Source organism: Eretmochelys imbricata, chromosome 2 (assembly GCF_965152235.1).
Source record: "Eretmochelys imbricata isolate rEreImb1 chromosome 2, rEreImb1.hap1, whole genome shotgun sequence".
Classification (NCBI taxonomy): Eukaryota; Metazoa; Chordata; order Testudines; family Cheloniidae; genus Eretmochelys; species Eretmochelys imbricata.
Window position 1 is genome coordinate 10600743 of NC_135573.1, and position 19489 is coordinate 10620231.

At 39.4% G+C, this 19489-nt stretch overlaps 1 protein-coding gene across 3 annotated transcripts in view; it reads left to right on the forward strand.

Annotated features, from left to right (window-relative positions):
- The window catches only part of TRAPPC9 (trafficking protein particle complex subunit 9), an 816338-nt gene that overhangs the window by 226220 nt on the left and 570629 nt on the right, over positions 1–19489 (forward strand). The gene's annotated exons all lie outside the window — the stretch shown is intronic.

Here is a 19489-nt window from a genome sequence, read left to right on the forward strand (position 1 = left end):
TTGATACTGAGCTTAAATAATTCCTCTACCTCCATGGTATTTATCCCTCTGATATATTTATAGAGAGCAACCATATCTCCCCTCAACCTTCTTTTGGTTAGGCTAAACAAGCCAAGCTCTTTGAGTCTCCTTTCATAAGACAGGTTTTCCATTCCTCGGATCATCCTAGTAGCCCTTCTCTGTATCTATTCCAGTTTGAATTTATGCTTCTTAAACATGGGAGACCAGAACTGCACCCAGTATTCCAGATGAGGTCTCACCAGTGCCTTGTATAACGGTGCTAAAACTTCCTTTTCTCTAGTGGAAATACCTCACCTGATGCATCCCAAGACTGCATTAGCTTTTTTCACGGCCATATCACATTGGCGGCTCATAGTCATCCTATGATCAACCAATACTCCAAGGTCCTTCTCTTCCATTACTTCTAATTGATGCATCCCCAGCTTATAACTAAAATTCTTATTAATTCCCAAAGGCATGACCTTACACTTGTCACTCTTAAATTTCATCCTATTACTATTACTCCAGTTTACAAGGTCATCCAGATCCTCCTGTATGATATCCCGGTCTCTCTCTAAATTGGCAATACCTCCCAGCTTTCTATCATCCGCAAACTTTATTAGTGCACACCCACTTTTTGTGCCGAGGTCAGTAATAAAAAGATTAAATAAGATTGGTCCCAAAACTGATCCCTGAGGAACTCCACTGGTAACCTCCCTCCAGCCTGACAGTTCACCTTTCAGTATGACCCGCTGTAGTCTCCCTGTAAACCATTTCCTTATCCACCTTTCAATTTTCATGTTGATCCCTATCTTTTCCAATTTAACTAAATGATTCCCCATGTGGCACGGGTATCAAATGCCTCTCAAACAGGTATAGGTGGATACAATACCAAATTGACATACTAGGTCATTGTAGCTGGAATGTATCACAGAACTGGTGGTTTTTGTTTGAGGAGCTTTTTCAAAGATGAGATGCAGGTAGATGACACGTTTTCTTAAATTATGTTCATGGGGTAGAAAGAAAAAGGGTATGAAGTCAGGAAGGATGCTGTCAAAACACAGACTTGAATTCATTGGAGACAATAGGAGATTTAAGGTAAGATGGTGGGACTATAGACAGGTGTTGAGTTGTGAAATACTTTAAAAATGAAAAAAATAGACTTTTATACAGAGAAGGAGAGAGACTGAGTGGTGTAGAAGGGAGGCTGGAGAGTGGAGATAACTAGATTGCAATCTTGTAGAGAATTGGGAAGAGAGGTTGAATTCTGCTGAGATTGTACAGAAGGAAGTGGCAAGAATTGATGTGAAGGCTTGAACCATCCAGTGAGTAGGAGGGAAAGTCTCATCAAAGATAAGGCTGTAAACTTGGGGAACTGGAAATATGATGGTGTTGGAGACAATGATAAATGAAGTGGTAAGTGGGGAGCGAGAGTTCAGAAGGAAGAGTTTGATTTTGGACTTTTGCTGTTGGGGGTAATGACATTCAGGAGATCATTTTGGAGAAACAGGCAGAGAAAAAAATTTAAAAGTCTGATAAAATAAGATGTATTTCCAATTAAAAATATAGATTTATCAGTTTTTTTTCTATAGGTCCTCCATCTTCAAAAATAATCAAAACTCTTCCAGGACATTGCATTAAAATGTTTCTTAGGGGGTAGATAATTTTTTGAAGAATAATTTTGGTTTAGTCTCTTCAAACCCTAATCATTAGATTCCACTAAATCGTAATTTAGAAGCTAAATTATTCCATATCTGTAATCTCAGCAAAAGAGAGTACTTAAAGATAACTGTGCTACCCACAGAAACTAAAATTAAACTGCTAGAGCAATTACATAGACAAACTGGGAATCTGGATATGCTTCAGCAGTTACTTGAGATTATAAATGAATATGCACTAATGTCCTGTCCACTGGACTAGTTCAGAATGCCATATTGCTCCAGAAAGCCAAGTTCAGTAAGAAGAGAGAGAAAGCTTGGTGAGCTTCTATCCTACCATTTGTATTGACAGGAGGTGGAGTAGCCATTCCCAAAATTAGACTAGTGTTATAATAATAAACTGACTTAAAACACCCACTTCTTCAAGGGTTTTTCCATATATTCCACTGTTAGTGCTCGTGCACCCAGTCACTCAGGTTCAGATACTTTTTGGCCAGAAATTTCTGTCGGGGCCCTAGGTGTAACAAGTTCAAAGGATTAGGGCCTTATATCTTCATCTTCCTTATTTTATATACATATTTTTAACAATTATTGAATTGCCACAGTGTGCATATGCTTACTGAGAATAACTATTACTCAGTTCAGAATGAGCCTACAATAGATTGGGGATTTGGTGGGTTTATTTTGGTTGCATCTGACTTTAAATATAGGTCAACTCCTTTTCCAAAACTGGATTAATTTGAACGTGTTTGTGAGTATAGAGTTAAAATGGGAATAGCATTGATGTAAAAGCTACGTCACTTCACCTGGGTGAATTATGAATTCCTGTCCTAACTAGCGTTGAAGTCACTGGTGTGTATTGTCGCCAGGTCTCTTCCACTGAACAATGATACTGGCAGGTTAACTTAGGGTTTCATGGCTGCTTGGCCAGCCATGGTAATGTACCCATTGGTTTTTATCTTGGATATGGAAGGGGTGTGTGAAGGCTTCACCTTCATCATGCTCTGTGCTTGTTTACGAGGGACATTACTGCATGGCAAGCTAGGGTGTGAATATATAATGCACTGTCTGGCATCTTGGTCATATCCCATGTGGCCTTCGCTAGAGCACATTTAAAGTCCCAAAATGCTCGATGACCACTACTACTCATACACTGTAGTAAATCAAAACATGCTTCAGGACTTTTAGTGTTCTGTAGCAGTGTCCACAGGGACATTACTGCACGGCAAGTTAGTGCACTGTAGATTCACGCCATAACTTGCTATGCAGTAATGTCTCATGTAGACAAACCCTCAGTCTTTTACTATTTCCAGGATGAGGTGAGGTCATACCTTTGTTCTTATCATGGTGCAATTTGTTGCACTTCCAAAGGACAGTGGGCCTCCATTATTGTTGGAGATTCATTGGTTCCTTTTGTTAGGGCAAATTGCCAGCATCATCTCTCAAAGAAGTGATGGTTAGGTTCATGCTCACAAAAGCTTCTGCCAATTATCTTCCTACTCCTAACTTATGGGGAAGAAAGAAGAGATAAGGGAGAAGCAGCCTGAGTAGTTGTTGTGGAATTCTCAGCCTCTATCCCTTTCAATTTACTTTTTGGCAAGGACATAATACAGAACCTATCCTAGTTTTATTGGTCGATCTTATGTTGATAATGGACAAATGTCAAGTGAGAAGAGTGCCTTCAGTGTCATTGGCCATAAATTATTAACACATTTTCACATCCTCATAGTGGTAGATGGAGTTATGTTTGAGTTACAGCATTCTTTTCTCTCTCAGAAGGCAGAGAGTAGTTTGGGGCAGTTCTTCTCCACCATGGGTGGTTCTTTGGAATTTTTCAGGAGTCGCTCCTGCCAATCTTGCTTTTATAGGAGTCTGCAAGAGAAGATTGACAGATTGGGTTACAGTTCTATCAATATATTGCTGATATTTGGTTTTACATCTTTTTCATGGAACCCAGATGGTATAGTGGGTAGTCTGCTTGGTGTCTGGCTGAGAGGTAATTGGTTGAAGCTCACCAGGGATGGAGCAGATGATTCTAGTTGAGGAAAACCACAAGAAAAGACTGAGGATTTATCTGTTTCTTTTAGGGTGTCTGATACCTCTTGTTATTAAGGTAAAACAATCTGGGGTTTGTGTTGGATACTCTGCTTTTCTAGGATGTCCAGTTAGTGGTGTCCGAGAGCACTTGTTTCCATAAATTATTTAGAGTCATAAGGACTACAGTGTTTTCGGTCCTGTGTATTTTAGTGACCACCATTCCTTTGGTGGTCCATCCACGTGATTGAGATCATCTGGGATTCTCAAGCTGACAGTCCCTAGACTTGTGCATTGAAGAACAAGAATTGACTTTTCACTTGGCATGTCAGTCTGATTATTTCAAATTTCAGGATATGTTGTGAGGCTATAATTTCCCCCTATACGTAGATTTATCTTGAGGGAATTGGGTTTGGGCCATCCTGAGCACCCTTTTTGGCCAAATGTAGCACTGTGGTTGAGGCCTGTCGGAGTTGCCGGCAAGAAGGAACTGAGAGCGCTCAGGCCCGGTTGTGCCTGATATACTGCTGCATGAGAGTGCCACAGCTGGCCCTATGGATACCACTAAGGCAGAAATTGCCGACAACTGTGCACATGGGCGTGCATACGCACACAAAATGGAATGGACATGAGGAACATATCTCAAAGAACAACTTTGAATCTCATGGTGATCGGGGGAGGTCCTTGACTATTAGAAAAAGGCAAATGTAGTGCCCATCTTTAAACAAGGGAAGAAGAAGAAGAAGAAGAATCTGGGGAATTACAGACTGGAAAGCCTCACCTCAATCCTCAGAAAAATTATGGAGCAGGTCCTTAAGGAATCCATTCTGAATCACTTGGAGGAGAGGAAAGTGATCAGGAATAGTCAGCATGGATTCACCAAGGGCAAGTCATGTGTGACCAACGTGATTGCCTTCTATGATGAGATAACTGGCTCTGTGGATATGGGGAAGGTGGTGGACGTGATATACCTTGACTTTAGCAAAGCTTTTGATATAGTCTCCCACAGTATTCTTGCCAGCAAGTTAAAGAAGTATGGATTCAATGAATAGACTATAAGGTGGATAGGAAGCTGGCTAGATCATCAGGGTAGTGATCAACAGCTCGATGTCTAGTTGGCAGCAGGTATCAAGGGGAGTGCCCCCAAGGGTTTTGTTCAACATCTTTATTAATGATCTGGATGATGGGATGAATTGCACCCTCAGCAAGTTTGCAGATCACACTAAACTGGGAGGAGAGGTAGATACGCTGGAGGATAGGGATAGGGTCCAGAGTGACCTAGACAAATTGGAGGATTGGGCCAAAATGAAGTTCAACAAGGACAAGTGCAGAGTCCTGCACTTAGGATGGAAGAATCCCATGCACCGCTACAGGCTGGGGACTGACTGGCTAAGTGGCAGTTCTGCAGAAAAGGACCTGGGGATTACAGTGGATGAGAAGCTGGATATGAGTCAACAGTGTGCCCTTGTTGCCAAGAAGGCTAATGGCATTTTGGGCTGTATAAGTAGGGGCATTGCCAGCAGATGGAGGGAATTGATTGTTCCCCTCTATTTGGCGCTGGTGAGGCCCCATCTGGAGTATTGCATCTGGTTGTGGGTCCCCCCACTATAGAAAGGATGTGGACAAATTGGAAAGAGTCCAGCGGAGGGCAACAAAAATTATTAGGGGGTCGGGCACATGACTTGTGAGGAGAGGCTGAGGGAAATGGGTTTATTTATTTTGCAGAAGAGAAGAATGAGGGGGGATTTGATAGCATTCTTCAGCTACCTGAAGGGGGGTTCCAGAGAGGATGGAGCTAGACTGTTCTCAGTGGTGGCATATGACACAACAAGGAGCAATGGTCTCAAGTTGCAGTGGGGGAGATCTAGGTTGGATATTAGGAAACAGTATTTCACTAGGAGAGTATTGAAGCGCTAGAATGGGCCGAGGGAGGTGATGGAATCTCCATTCTTAGTGGTTTTTAAGGCCCGGCTTGACAAAACCTTGGTTGGGATGATTTAGTTGGTGTTGGTCCGGCTTTGAGCAGGGGATTGGACTAGATGACCTCCTGAGGTCTCGTCCAACCCTAATAATCTATGATTCTAAGTAGCTTTTGTGATTTGTGGGTGTGGAACTGGATCTGAAGACCAGTCATAGTATCCACTTTCACCAGCTTTGCTTTTGGATGGTGTTCATTTTTTAATATTATCTTCCTATTTAAAAAGCAATTTTTAACCTCTCTTGGAAAAACAAAACATGGGCATCTGAAATAATTTTGCAAAATCCAAAGCTTCTGAAAAATATTTTAAGAGCATCACCAAACCCAAAATTAAGTTTGGTTGTTATGAAAAACAAAGGGTACACAATACATAAAATAAATTATGCAGAGCCTTGGTCACTAACAAAGGACTCAATTCTGAATAGTTGAGCCTTTTTTTTGCTGTGAGTTGTTTAAAGCTATATTATAATGAAGTCTACTAGGAATGATGCAAGATGATTTTGAAGATAATCTGAAAATACATCAGAACCTATATTGGATAAAATGTAGTTTCTTGCAGTAATGAAAATAAATGAAATAAAAAATATTCCTTGTTTTTGTTTTTGTTTTTAAATCCACTGCTCAGGGATATTGCCTACTGGTTAATGCATGTCCTGTGTTGTAATTTGCCATAGGGATTTAGTGACATTCATCTAAGATTACTTATTCTTTCTCAATGTGTGGGTGCAAGTTGGTGTTACGCATCCTAAGGGACAAGATGAGTCAGATATTTGGTTTTATAGTAGCAGCCGTGTTAGTCTGTTTCCACAAAAAGAACAGGAGTACTTGTGGCACCTTAGAGATGAACACATTTATTAGAGCATAAGCTTTCGTGGGTTCCAGCTCACTTCATCGGATGCATAGAATGGAACATATAGTAAAAAGATTTATACAAACAGAGAAGGTGGAAGTTGCCATACAAACTGTAAGAGGCTAATTAAGATGAAGTATCATTAGCAGGAGAAAAAAACTTTTGTAGTGATAATCAAGATGGCCCATTTAGACAGTTGACAAGAAGGTATGAGGATACTTAACCTGGGGAAATAGATTCAATGTGTGTAATGACCCAGCCACTCCCAGTCTCTATTCAAACCCAAGTTAATGGTATCTAGTTTGCATATTAATTCAAACTCAGCAGTTTCTTGTTGGAGTCTGTTTAATGAAGCCTTTCTGTTGCAAAATTGCCACCCTTAAATCTTTTACTGAGTGGCCAGAGAGGTTGAAGCGTTCTCCTACCGGTTTTTGAATGTTATGATTCCTGATGTCAGATTTGTGTCCATTTATTCTTTTGCATAGAGACTGTCCGGTTTGGCCAATGTACATGGCAGAGGGGCATTGCTGGCACATAATGGCATATATCACATCGGTAGATGTCCAGGTCAACGAGCCCCTGATGGTGTGGCTAATGTGATTAGGTCCTATGATGGTATCACTTGAATGTGACAGAGTTGGCATCGGGCTTTGTTGCAAGGATAGGTTCCTGGGTTAGTGTTTCTGGTGTGTGGTTGCTGGTGAGTATTTGCTTCAGGTTGGGGGGGCTGTCTGTAAGTGAGGACTGGTCTGTCTCCCAAGATCTGTGAGAGTAAGGGATCAATTTTCATGATAGGTTGTAAATCTTTGATGATGCGCTGGAGAGGTTTTAGTTGGGGGCTGAAGGTGATGGCTAGTGGTGTTCTGTTATTTTCTTTGTTGGGCCTGTCCTGTAGTAGGTGACTTCTGGGTACTCTTCTGGCTCTGTCAGTCTGTTTCTTCACTTCCGCAGGTGGGTATTGTAGTTTTAAGAATGCTTGATAGAGATCTTGTAGGTGTTAGTCTCTGTCTGAGGGGTTGGAGCAAATGCAGTTGTATCTTAGAGCTTGGCTGTAGACAATGGATCGTGTGGTGTGTCCTGGATGGAAGCTGGAGGCATGTAGGTAAGTATAGCTGTCAGCAGACTTCCGGCATAGGGTGGTGTTTATGTGACTATCGCAGTGCCGCTGACTTGAAGGTATACATTGTCCCCAAATGTGAAATAGTTGTGGGTGAGGACAAAGTTCAGCCACCAGGTTTGCCATGACATTATCGGGGATAGTGTTCCTGTTAGCTTGTAGTCCATTTTTGTGTGGAATGTTGGTGTAGAAGGCTTCTATATCCATAGTGGCCAGGATGGTGTTTTCTGGAAGACCACCGATGGATTGTAGTTTCCTCAGGAAGTCAGTGATGTCTCGAAGATAGCTGGGAGTGCTGGTAGCATAGGGCCTGAGGAGAGAGTCCACATAGCCAGACAATCCTGCTGTTAGGGTGCCAATGCATGAGATGATGGGGCGTCCAGGATTTCCAGGTTTATGGATCTTGGGTAGCAAATAGAATACCCCTGGTCAGGGTTCTAGGTATGTGTCTGCACAGATCTGTTCCTGTGCTTTTTCAGGGAGTTTCTTGAGCAGATGGTGTAGTTTCTTTTGGTAATCCTCTGTGGGATTAGAGGATAATGGCCTGTAGAATGTGGTGTTGGAGAGCTACCTAGCAGTCTCGTGTTCATATTCCGACCTATTCATGATGATGACAGCACCTCCTTTGTCAGCCTTTTTGATTATGATGTCAGAGTTGTTCCTGAGGCTGTTGATGGTGTTGTGTTCAGCACGGCTGAGGTTATGGGGCAAGTGATGCTGCTGTTCCACAATTTCAGCCCGTGCACGTTGATGGAAACAATCTGTGTAGAAGTCCAGTCTGTTGTTTCGACCTTCAGGAGGAGTCCACGCAGAAGCCTTCTTTTTGTAGTGTTGCTAGGAAGGATTCTATGGATTAGTATGATGTTCAGAGGTGTGTTGGAAATATTCTTTGAGTCAGAGACATCGAAAGTAGGATTCTGGGTCACAACAGAACTTTTTTCTTGCGCATTAATAGACTGAAACAGGACCAGAGTGAGCTAGTGGAGATTACTTATTCACTTGCACTTATTGGCCTGTCATTTCATTCAAAATGTTGGTTTGCATACTGTCTGTTAGGAATTGTGATGATAGTAGTGCAGTGATTGAGCTTGATGAGGGAGAGAAGGTTTTTATTTTAAATGTCATAGTGGTCAGTGACTGATAAACGGATTAAATATATTTTAATTAGTTTATGATTCACAAGATAGTCAAGAGAAGAGGGCGGAGTGCTTCAGTGTAAAAAAAACCTAGTGGAATGCAACATGCAGGATGAGATTTTAAAACACAACCAGGAAATTCTCATAACAGCCTTTATTCTACCCCTTTCTATGAATGCTGTAGCACAGGATGGAAAAAAATCCTATTTTCATTCATTCAAACAATAATGTTTCAAACTTGACCAAAACAATTTTTTTTTTTTAGACTAAGTCCCAGGTAGGATTTTTTTTCTGGGTGAAGGGAATAATTTTGCGAAAATTATAATTGTTTCAAAATGGAGGGTTTGTACTGAAACCCTTTTATCTACAGTTGTAAAAAGATAATCCGATTCTGTAATTACAGTTCACAGCTTGTTTCTTTTACTGTTTTCATGCTGTGAAGGGAAAATTAATTGATGTTCATATTATATACTACCTCAGGTAGGGTTGCCAGGCATCTGGTTTTTGACCGGAACGCCCAATTCAAAAGGGACCCTGGTGGCTCCGGTCAGCACTGCTGACCGGGCCATTAAAAGTCCTGTCAGTAGCTCAGCAGGACTAAGGCAGGCTCCCTCCCTGCCCTGGCTCCACACAGCTCCCAGAAGTGGCCTGCATGTCCCTGTGGCCCCTAGGTGCAGGAGCGGCAAGAGAGGCTCTGCGCGCTGCCCCTGCCCCTAGTGCTGGCTTTGCAACTCCCGTTGGCCAGGAACAGCGGCAAATGGGAGCTGTGGGGGAGACACTTGCAGGTGAGGGCAGTACGTGAAGCCCCCTGGTCGCCCCTGTGCCTAGGGGCCTCAGGGACATACCAGCTGCTTCCAGGAGCCACCTGCAGTAAGCACCACCTGGAGCCCGCACCCCTGCCCCAAACCTAAGCCCCTTGCCACATTCAAACCCCTCTTTTCTGGCCTCACCCCAGAGTCCACATCCTCAGCTGGAGCCCTCATCCCCTCCTGCACCCCAACCCTCTGCCCCCAATCAGAAAGTTGGCAGCCCTAACCTCAGAAATCCTACATGCCTTCCTTTTGGCTTTGAGTTCTCATACATTCAACAATTGATAAAGATATTAGTACTGGCACATTTAGGCTTTCAGTGTCTTCGGTTATCACTCACAATCATTACTGAAGAACTGTGCTAAAACAACAAACATCATAGTGAAATATAGTCCGTAATTCTTTTTTATTGTAGTAGCTAATGTGATGAGATCCTCAGCTAGTGGTTTTCCCAAAGGCCTAAAATATGTGAGCTTTACCATTCCACTATTTTAAATACAGTTCCTCTTAAATTAAATACTCGACTTTCCCAGACCTCTACTTTTTTTACTCAAACAAACTATTTTGAAACTGTATTATTGTTTAAAAAAAAAAGTGTCCCAATTCTTGTGATTTCAAATGTTCAGGCTGTGGATTACTGTTCCTGAGTCAGCATTATTGCAAGATGATTTTCATCATAATTTTGTCTGAGTGCTCTCTTACCTCCCTACAAAGATTAATTGCTCTACATCTGACAGACACATTCCTGTTCTTGGTGCAACTGACACCCAGAATGTCAAAAAGTCTGAAAATATCGTAAAATTGCTAGCTAATAATGATATGTCTACATTTGGAGCTAGGGATATAATTATCAGTTTCAGGAGACATACCCATCCTATCTCTCATCAAGCTAGCGCACTCAAAATAGAGTGAAGTTGTTTCTGTATGAGTGGCTGGAGAGGCTAGCCACTGCGTGTATATGCCTGTTAAGAGAATATAGGTTTCTGAACAGGCACCATCTCAAGGAAGCTAGCCCCTCCTGCTGCTTGCGCTTCTGTGGCCACATTCTATTTTTAACATGCTAGCTTGATGAAAATTAGCGTCATAGTGTCTCAAGATGGGAATCATTCCTCCAGCTTGAAGTGTAGACATGGACTCAAAGGATTGGGAAGTGAGCGTACTATTATAGATGTATCAGTTCAGATTATTTTTTAACAAGAGAATCTTGTAATGACTATTCTGGTTTTTTTGTTCCGTTAAAAGAAAAACTCTTTGAAAAGGTTCTTACCGAGAGAAAATTAGCTTTTAAAGATTGGGTTTATTTAGTCTGGAGAAGAGAAGACTGAGGTGGGACATAAGTTTTCAAGTACATAAAAGATTGTTACAAGGAGGAGGGAGAAAAATTGTTCTCCTTAACTTCTGAGGATAGGAGAAGAAACAAGGGGCTTAAATTGCAGCAAGGGAGGTTTAGGTTGGACATTAAGAAAAGATTCCTAACTATTAGGGTAGTTAAGCACTGGAACAAATTGCCTAGGCAAGCTGTAGAATCTCCTTACTGGAGATTTTTAAGAGCAGGTTAGACAAACACCTGTCACGGATGGTCTCAATAATGCTTAGTCCTGCCATGAGTGCAGGGAACTAGACTTGATATATGAAGGTCCTTTCCAGTCGTACGATTCTATGATTCCTCTTCTGTAATTTGAATTTGTTTCATCTAGCAAGAAAATACCCAGTGCTCATTAAAATAGTATTTACGTTTTTAGTTTAGTTGTAAACGATGCTATTCAATATCCAACCTTTATTCCTCCTTCCCCTACATAAAGTACGTTAGGAATGATAGGAGATGATTTTATAGTGATACCAATCTTACTGACCCAGAATTCATAGATGTTTATTTCTGAATTTCTGGGAATAGGCACAGATTATAATCAATTGTCCCTAATTTGACCCCGTCATAAGCAATATATTTTTTAAAAAGTACAGATTACTCATCGGCGGCATTTCGGCGGTGAGGTGTTCGGTGCCCACCACAGAAAGGTTGGGGACCACTGATATAGATAGATATGAATAAAAGTATAATTTTTGATCTTTCACTATCTCCAATTCCAGATGAATCCAAATAGAACACTAGTTTCGCTGTTGTTTTGGGGATGGAGGGAAGGGAGGGAAATTGGTTTATTGATGGAGAGACAGCTCTGTAAAATAAGTAATTTTATTCCTGAAAAGAGAAGACTGAATAGTTTGTGAACTCTAACTAAGTCATACTCTTGGTGGTGGTTAGTCAATTTGCCTCAGCAAATATCGTATTAAACTCACTTTGTGCTTGGTGATTTACTGCAAATGTCAACATTCTTTCATAATCACTATCAAAGTTATACATATTTTTGAAGTTATGAGCTGTTTTTTCTATAAACGTATCTATTCTGAACAAAGTAAAGTATATGCCTATCTTGTAGCATTATTTATGAAACTTTAGTATGTTTCCAAAATTTTTTGCTGTAAATCAATGGGTTAGAAAAGTTCTGTTCTTTCCTAGTACATAGATTGGGGATGAAAATTGGGCACTAATTTGTAATACCTCAATCGTGTTTACACAACTGCATATTAGATTATTCTAAATGTATTAGAGGAAAGCCTCATACACTGTGATGGTTGTGTTTTTGGCACATTTTGTAGAAGGGAGGAAAGACATTGCTGAATTATAAATAAGTCCTTCCATCCTGCTCACTTAACAAAAAAAGATTCAGGCGGTTAACTCTGCAGTAAAGACATTTCTGAAAGGAAATTCACAAATACAATCCACTAACTCACTTATGTTCAACTATTAATAACCAGTCCTTACGTTTAAAGGCCCAGGAAGGTAAATTAAGGTTTTCTTTGCGTCAGGTTTAAATATACAATAAACCTGGTCAAAATACAGCTATTTTTCCCTTCCTGTACTGTACTATACCAAAATAATCTTTAGTTAAAAGTTCAGGGCCACATGAACTAGGGTGCACACACATCTTTCCTTGTCTTCCTTGTCTTCTCACATAATTAACTGGATAACAGAAGAGAGGAAAGATGTGTAGTGATACTTCTGGTATATATGTTTTTTGTGTTTATCAGAGTGATACTGTTAACTACACAATGATCTGGTACTGTGGGGATGGAAAATTCATTAAATTATTCAGGAAGTAGCTATGCATGTGAAAGTAGGATAACTTCTTGGTATAGTTGTGTTGCCAGAGATAGTGAATATTGGGTCTTATTGCCTGTCTTCCCCCTCTCCACCCATTGGACCTAAAAAAGAGACTTTCTTAAATAGAAGAATTGCCTCTTCTGCGGGTTTTCTTTTAGCAGTAATACATAGAAATTTTTGTGGAGCAAATAGCTCTTTAAACCACGTTATACAATACGTCCATATCATTTTCAAGAATGTCAATGTGTAGTGGCAGTCAAAAAAGCTAACAATGTTAGGAACCATTAGGAAAGGGGTAGCTAATGAAATACAAAACATCATAATACCACTATATAATTCCATGGTATGCCCACACCTTGAAAGCTGCATACAGTTCTGGTCTCCCCATCTCAAAAAAGATATATTCGAATTGGAAAAGGTACAGCGAAGGGCAACAAAAACGATTAGGGGGATGTAACAGCTTCCATATGAGGGGAAATTAAAAAGATGGGAAGTGTTCAGCTTGGAAAAGTGACAAATAAGGGGGATATGATAGAAGTGTATGACATCGTGAATGGTGTGGAGAAAGTGAATAAGGAAGTGATATTTACCCCTTCACATAACACAAGAACCAGGAGTCACCCAATGAAATGAATAGGCAGCAGGTTTAAAAAAAACGAAAGGAAGTACTACTTCATACAATGCATAGTCTACCTGCAGAACTCATTGCCAGGGGATGTTGTGAAAGCCAAAAGTATCACTGGGCTCAGTATAGAATTAGATAAGTTTATTAAGATAGGACCATCAATGGCTATTAGTGAAGATGGTCAGGGATGCAACCCCGTTCTCTGGGTGTCCTAAGCCTCTGTGTGCCAGAGGCTGGGAGTTGTCATCAGAGTACGGATCACTTGAGAATTGCCATGTTCTGTTCATTCCCTTTGAAGCATGTAGCATTGGCCACTGATAGAAGACAGGCTACTGGGCTAGGTGGACCATTGATATTGCCCCAGTGTGGCCTCTTTTATGTTCTTAGTATAGAAAAATACATTCTAAAATATATTCTTCATTCATTTTCACTTATTTTGTAACTTGATCTTATAAGCCTGGGCTGCAGATCAGAACTGTTTGAAGCTGACTTCTAAGATGTCTTAACTTTTTTACCACAGTTTTTTCTGTCATCTTTAATCACATATATTTTGCTAGTTCAAGCCAGTCTTTTAACTATTAATTATTTCACGTATTTTTAAAGAGTTTTCGTTCAAAGGATCACCTTGATTCTGTACTGCTACTGTGTTGAAGAATGCCTTTCTTATTAATGTGTTAGCACTGTATGAACATCAGTAGTGGAATTTCAATATATTTTCCATTACCTGTTTAAAGCAGTGCAGTATGTGGTTTAGAGTTAAGTCTCAGGACTGGATTCCCTGGTATAATTTTTCTGTGTGGCATGCAACATCAAACGCAGTATTCATTATCATTATTAGTCAGTGTATAGCTGGTTCCTTGTACCTGTTTATAAAAGTCCCTCTGCTGCTCTGTGTGAAGTTTCACTGCAAGTGGAATGGATGCCCACTGAAATAAATTGAAATAATCTGGTATGTTCCATGTTGGCCGGCACTTTCTCATTGCCCTCCAGATTACAGAAATCCTGTGTGTGAATATTCTTTGAAGATGTCTGAAGTCGAAATGGGTTGAAATAGTGCTATTTAATCATTGTTAGTATTTTGGGACAAGAGTGCCTGAAGTAAGGTGGCAAATATAATTTTTTAAAGTAAATCAAATGCATGTAAATGTGCAATAAATTGTTTCAGAAGGATGCTTGTTGTTAAAGTACGTTTTAAATGTATTACCCAACTCCTGTAAATAGCCTTACATTAAGTTATTAAATACATTAAAAATGAATAAATAGATTTAGACATTGGGTTCTTCTGGATACATAATGTTTGTTTTTGTAGAAAAAAAAAAAAAAAAAAAACAACCCAAAACCCTGCTGAGTGGATAATTACTCTAGTTTTTTTGGGTAAAAATGAATACAATGGATGTTTTATAACATTTCACAAAAGCTTTGTCTTCAGAGGAACATCAAATTAAAAATCGATGTTTAAACAATAGTAATGCTTTACAATGCAAAGGCGGGGAAATTCAAACATATAATTTAATGGGCAAAGTGATGTTGAAGTTTCAGTCTTTTAATCAATTTGAATTTCTTGGGTCCAACTTGTCTGCTAGAATCTTAATGTTAATCAAATTTTAAAATATATTAAGATATGTAAGCAGTGTCTTGAGAACACTTACTCAGTGTACTACTCTAATCTTTAATCTTTTTAAATCAACACTTAGTGAAATTAAAATTTCACTTGACAGTCCAATTCTCTGTTACAACTTGCACAGCCGACTAACTGAATTGTTTATAAAAAAGGAAAAAATAGTCATTCCCTCTATTTTCCCCTCTAACAGAAAACATTTTATATTTAAGTTAAGGTTATATCATATGTCAAGGAACTTTTATAAGAAAAAGACTCTCCCTCCAAAAAAATAAAAAAAATTAAAAGGATAAAAATGAACAGGTAGGGGAAGGTAGATAAATACTCAGCTAGATTTACAAATCTTAACTAAGAGTACAAATAAAAAAATCACGTTGCTCATTCTAGAAACAGTCTTAACTCTGCTACTTGTTTATCTGAAAAGGGTATGTTTGTATATCCCAGTAATTAAAATTTTGATTCGGTATCTTTGTTTTGGTTAATTTTTAATATCCAGGATCTTTATCTAATTCAGACTGAATAGCATACTGTATTGAAAAAGTATAAAGACAAAAAACTATTTTGAAATAGATTTTTCTATAGAGGAAATAAAGTTAAGGCTTATATTGAACTTGTTTATAGTGATTGTTGTGATAACTGGGCCTACAAATTTACCTTAATTGTGAGTTACGCTCATATTTTACAGTTGAGGTTCTTAAAATGTCACAATAACTGTCATAAATATAAAGGGAAGGGTAAACCCCTTTAAAATCCCTCCTGGCCAGAGGAAAAATCCTCTCACCTGTAAAGGGTTAAGAAGCTAAAGGTAACCTCGCTGGCACCTAACCAAAATGACCAATGAGGAGACAAGATTCTTTCAAAAGCTGGGAGGAGGGAGAGAAACAAGGGGTCTGTGTCTGTCTGTATGCTGCTTTTGCCGGGGATAGAACAGGAATGGAGTCTTAGAACTTTAGTAAGTAATCTAGCTAGGTATGTGTTAGATTATGATTTCTTTAAATGGCTGAGAAAAGAACTGTGCTGAATAGAATGACTATTCCTGTCTGTCTGTCCTTTTTGTAAGTTAAGGTTTTGCCTAGAGGGATTCTCTATGTTTTGAATCTAATTACCCTGTAAGGTATTCACCATCCTGATTTTACAGAGGTAATTCCTTTACTTCTATTAAAAGTCTTCTTGTAAGAAAACTGAATGTTTTTTCATTGTTCTAAGATCCAAGGGTTTGGGTCTGTGGTCACCTATGCAAATTGGTGAGGATTTTTACCAAGCCTTTCCCAGGAAGTGGGGTGCAAGGGTTGGGAGGATTTTGGGGGGAAAGACGTGTCCAAACTACGTTTCCCAGTAAACCCAGTTAGAGTTTGGTGGTGGCAGTGGAGATCCAGGGACAAAGGATAAAATTAATTTGTACCTTGGGGAAGTTTTAACCTAAGCTGGTGATAGTAAGCTTAGGAGGTTTTCATGCAGGTCCCCACATCTGTACCCTAGAGTTCAGAGTGGGGGAGGAGCCTTGACAATAACCTATGACAAATTTTGATGTGAGAAGTTACGAAAGGGAGACAGATTGAATGAGTTCCAACAAAAAGACCACCTGATATAACTCAGGGAGTATGTTAAGATCATGCCTGATAAACCAGAAAACTGGGGAAGCAGAAATCAGTGAACCATAACTGGTGTGTAGGAATTTAGGCCTAACTGGTAGACAAAATAATGAGAGGATGGGCTATTCCACACACCACTCCCTTTCTGGGTCCTTAAACAGAGACTTCGGGGAGAAAAAATGGCTACTGGAGTGAGCTGCATCATCATGGCTGGGACCCTGAATCTCATTCTGATCCTGAGAGATGTCCTGACCAGACTGGGCCAGAGAGAGGGACCCAGATGACATCATAACCTCTCTGGGCTCCAGCTGAATCCTAAACGCCACCTGGGGTGAAACAGGATTACACTTTAGCAACAACAGCTTCCTAACTTCTCTTTCCCCCCAAAATTAAACTTTTTACCATACAATATGAGAGAGTCAGACAAGGGGGTTTTTCCTTCTGAAAAGGAAGGGAAAGGGAACAAGGGATGTTGTTAAAATGAAAGCTTTATTTAATACTTTACTTAACTGTTTTTCCTTTTCTTTATTTTTAATTACAGGTTGAAAGGATTTTTAATGTTGTATTTGTCGTGGGACTAAGCAGGCGGAGGTCTCTGTATACCAGGCGCCAAACCTTGTTTAACATTGTTTAATGTCAGACAGTGACTGGGTTATGTTAACATCTTTGGGGCCCTATATTCCATCTAAATTATTACTCCATAACTTCTTTGATAGTTGAATTTAATTGTGGTGAAGGCAAATGGAAGTCACAGTGTCAATGCATGGGAGCATTACTGGAGAATATTTTTGTCGTCATAGTCATATGACTACGTTATCTGCTTTTTCCCAAATATGGGACAGAAATATTTATTGAACATGTCTGCCTTTTTTTCATTATTATAGACTATACCACTATTTCTTTCTTAAATTAGAATCTTCATAATCAGCTCTTAGACTGACTCTTCAAAAACAGAAAAACAAGAAAGAAAAAAGAGAAGCAACAGCTAACAGCAGAATGGAAAAAAAAATCCAGGTTCTGCATTTAAAATAAAGAATTGGCCTCGGTGAATTAGTTTTTTTTGTCATATTAGGCTATACTGTAAATCAGAATTGTCTGAAATTTAAAACCTTTTAAAATTCAGTATATTTGCCTTTTTTGCTTCTACCCATAGTACTATAATTCTAGTGAGAACATGAATATAAAATTTTTTTTAGTAACATAATTTTAGTAGAGCAGCTGGTACAGAGGCAAGAAGTATACATTAATAGCAGAAACAATTTAGAAGGAAAAAGGTGATGTTCTCTTTTCTTTAATGAGTGCTTCAAAATGTTCTTTGTAATACTCAAAGCCCTCTTTTCTCCCCCTCCCCCCTTCCCTCCAACCACCTAGAAATAACTTATATAAGGCCTACTTGGAAATTCTTTCCTTGGGTGTTGAATATGCAAGAGCAGTGCAGAAGTGCTTTTTTTTTTTTTTTTTTTACCCTCAATGGTTGGTTTGTCAAGAATCATCGTATCACTAATTCTGTATGGGGAGAGGGTGATTGAGTAGGGGAGAGGGGAGAGTGTAGTCATGGGTAAACACAGGTAAACAGAGTATACCCACTTCTCATTTGGGGAATATGGAGTTTAGTTCAGGTTCGTTTAACCACTTTTTTTTGTAACCACTGCACTATTGAGACAGCTCCTCTAAAATGGCAGCTCCAGAATCTCAAAGGATGAGAAAGAAAAGGTATGAAACACCATAGCTCTAAGTATTCTCCTGCTTTCAATCAAAACTAGAGAGGGCCTTAATGCCAAGAGTACTCAGTTCTGATGGATGTTAGTGTGAGAGAATCTTTGGTACCAGGTACAGTAAAACCCCATTTATCTAATTCTCCATTTTCCGGCTCCATATTAACTGAACCACTAGGGCACCTGGGTCCAGAAGTGGATGATCTCTTCTGTGGCCGCTAGGTGGTGCTGCACCCTTGCACTTTCCCATTCTCCAGATTATCCGAATTTTTGATTGTCCGATCTGGCCTCGGTCCCAATTAAATTGGATAAACAGGGTTCTGCTGTATTTGGTTCCCGTGCAATTATCTTTCTTACCACCAGGCACCCTTTCTGATTGTTCTGTTTTGTTAAATTTCTTATACTGTGGAATCCAAGCAGCTGCCACAAGTGCATTAAGCATCATGACTAGCATTTGTCATATCTGTTTGTCTTTCTTTCCTGTGGGGAGAAATTATATATAATTTCTATTTGCTATGCTATGTATATTTATTATTGAAGGCAAGATAAATATAGTGCACGTGTTTAATTTCTACCACTTATATTTCCACCCATTTGTTCTCAGAAAAGCATGAGAACACACTTTTGCTTTTTGGGAGTGGTTGTTGATTTTTTTTGTAAATAACTCAGTTGGCAGAGGTCAATGATTAATCCAATATTGTTCTGCATATTGTTTTGTTTTACTGATGTCTAAATCTGTTCACCTCCTTAGGGTAGGAAAATCTGTCAGAAGTGCATGCCATAGAGACTCAGTTCAGTGAAGGTGATTTTTGGCATTTTGATCTAATCTTTATTCCACCAGTTGAGGGTGAGGGTGGTTTCTTTATTCATTATACCTCTCATACTGTTATATATGTAAACAAACAACAGGCAAAACTTTACTTTCTTCAAAGGGCTTATATTTTGGTCATTACTTTACTTTTTCTGCAAATCTGCAATTAGAATCTTTTTGGGAAGTCTGAGTATTGAATTCTGAAATCAAATTTTAGGGTGAAGTTAGTGTTTGAAATGCAGCTAATTTACTTTCCTATGGATATTACTTGTTTGTGATAGAACACCATGTTGTCATATTACATAAAATATGTAATATTTGTGGAAAATGTAAATAAGTATGTATGATGGGTTTAAATGGTGCATAGGGTCTTTTTGTGGGTCCTC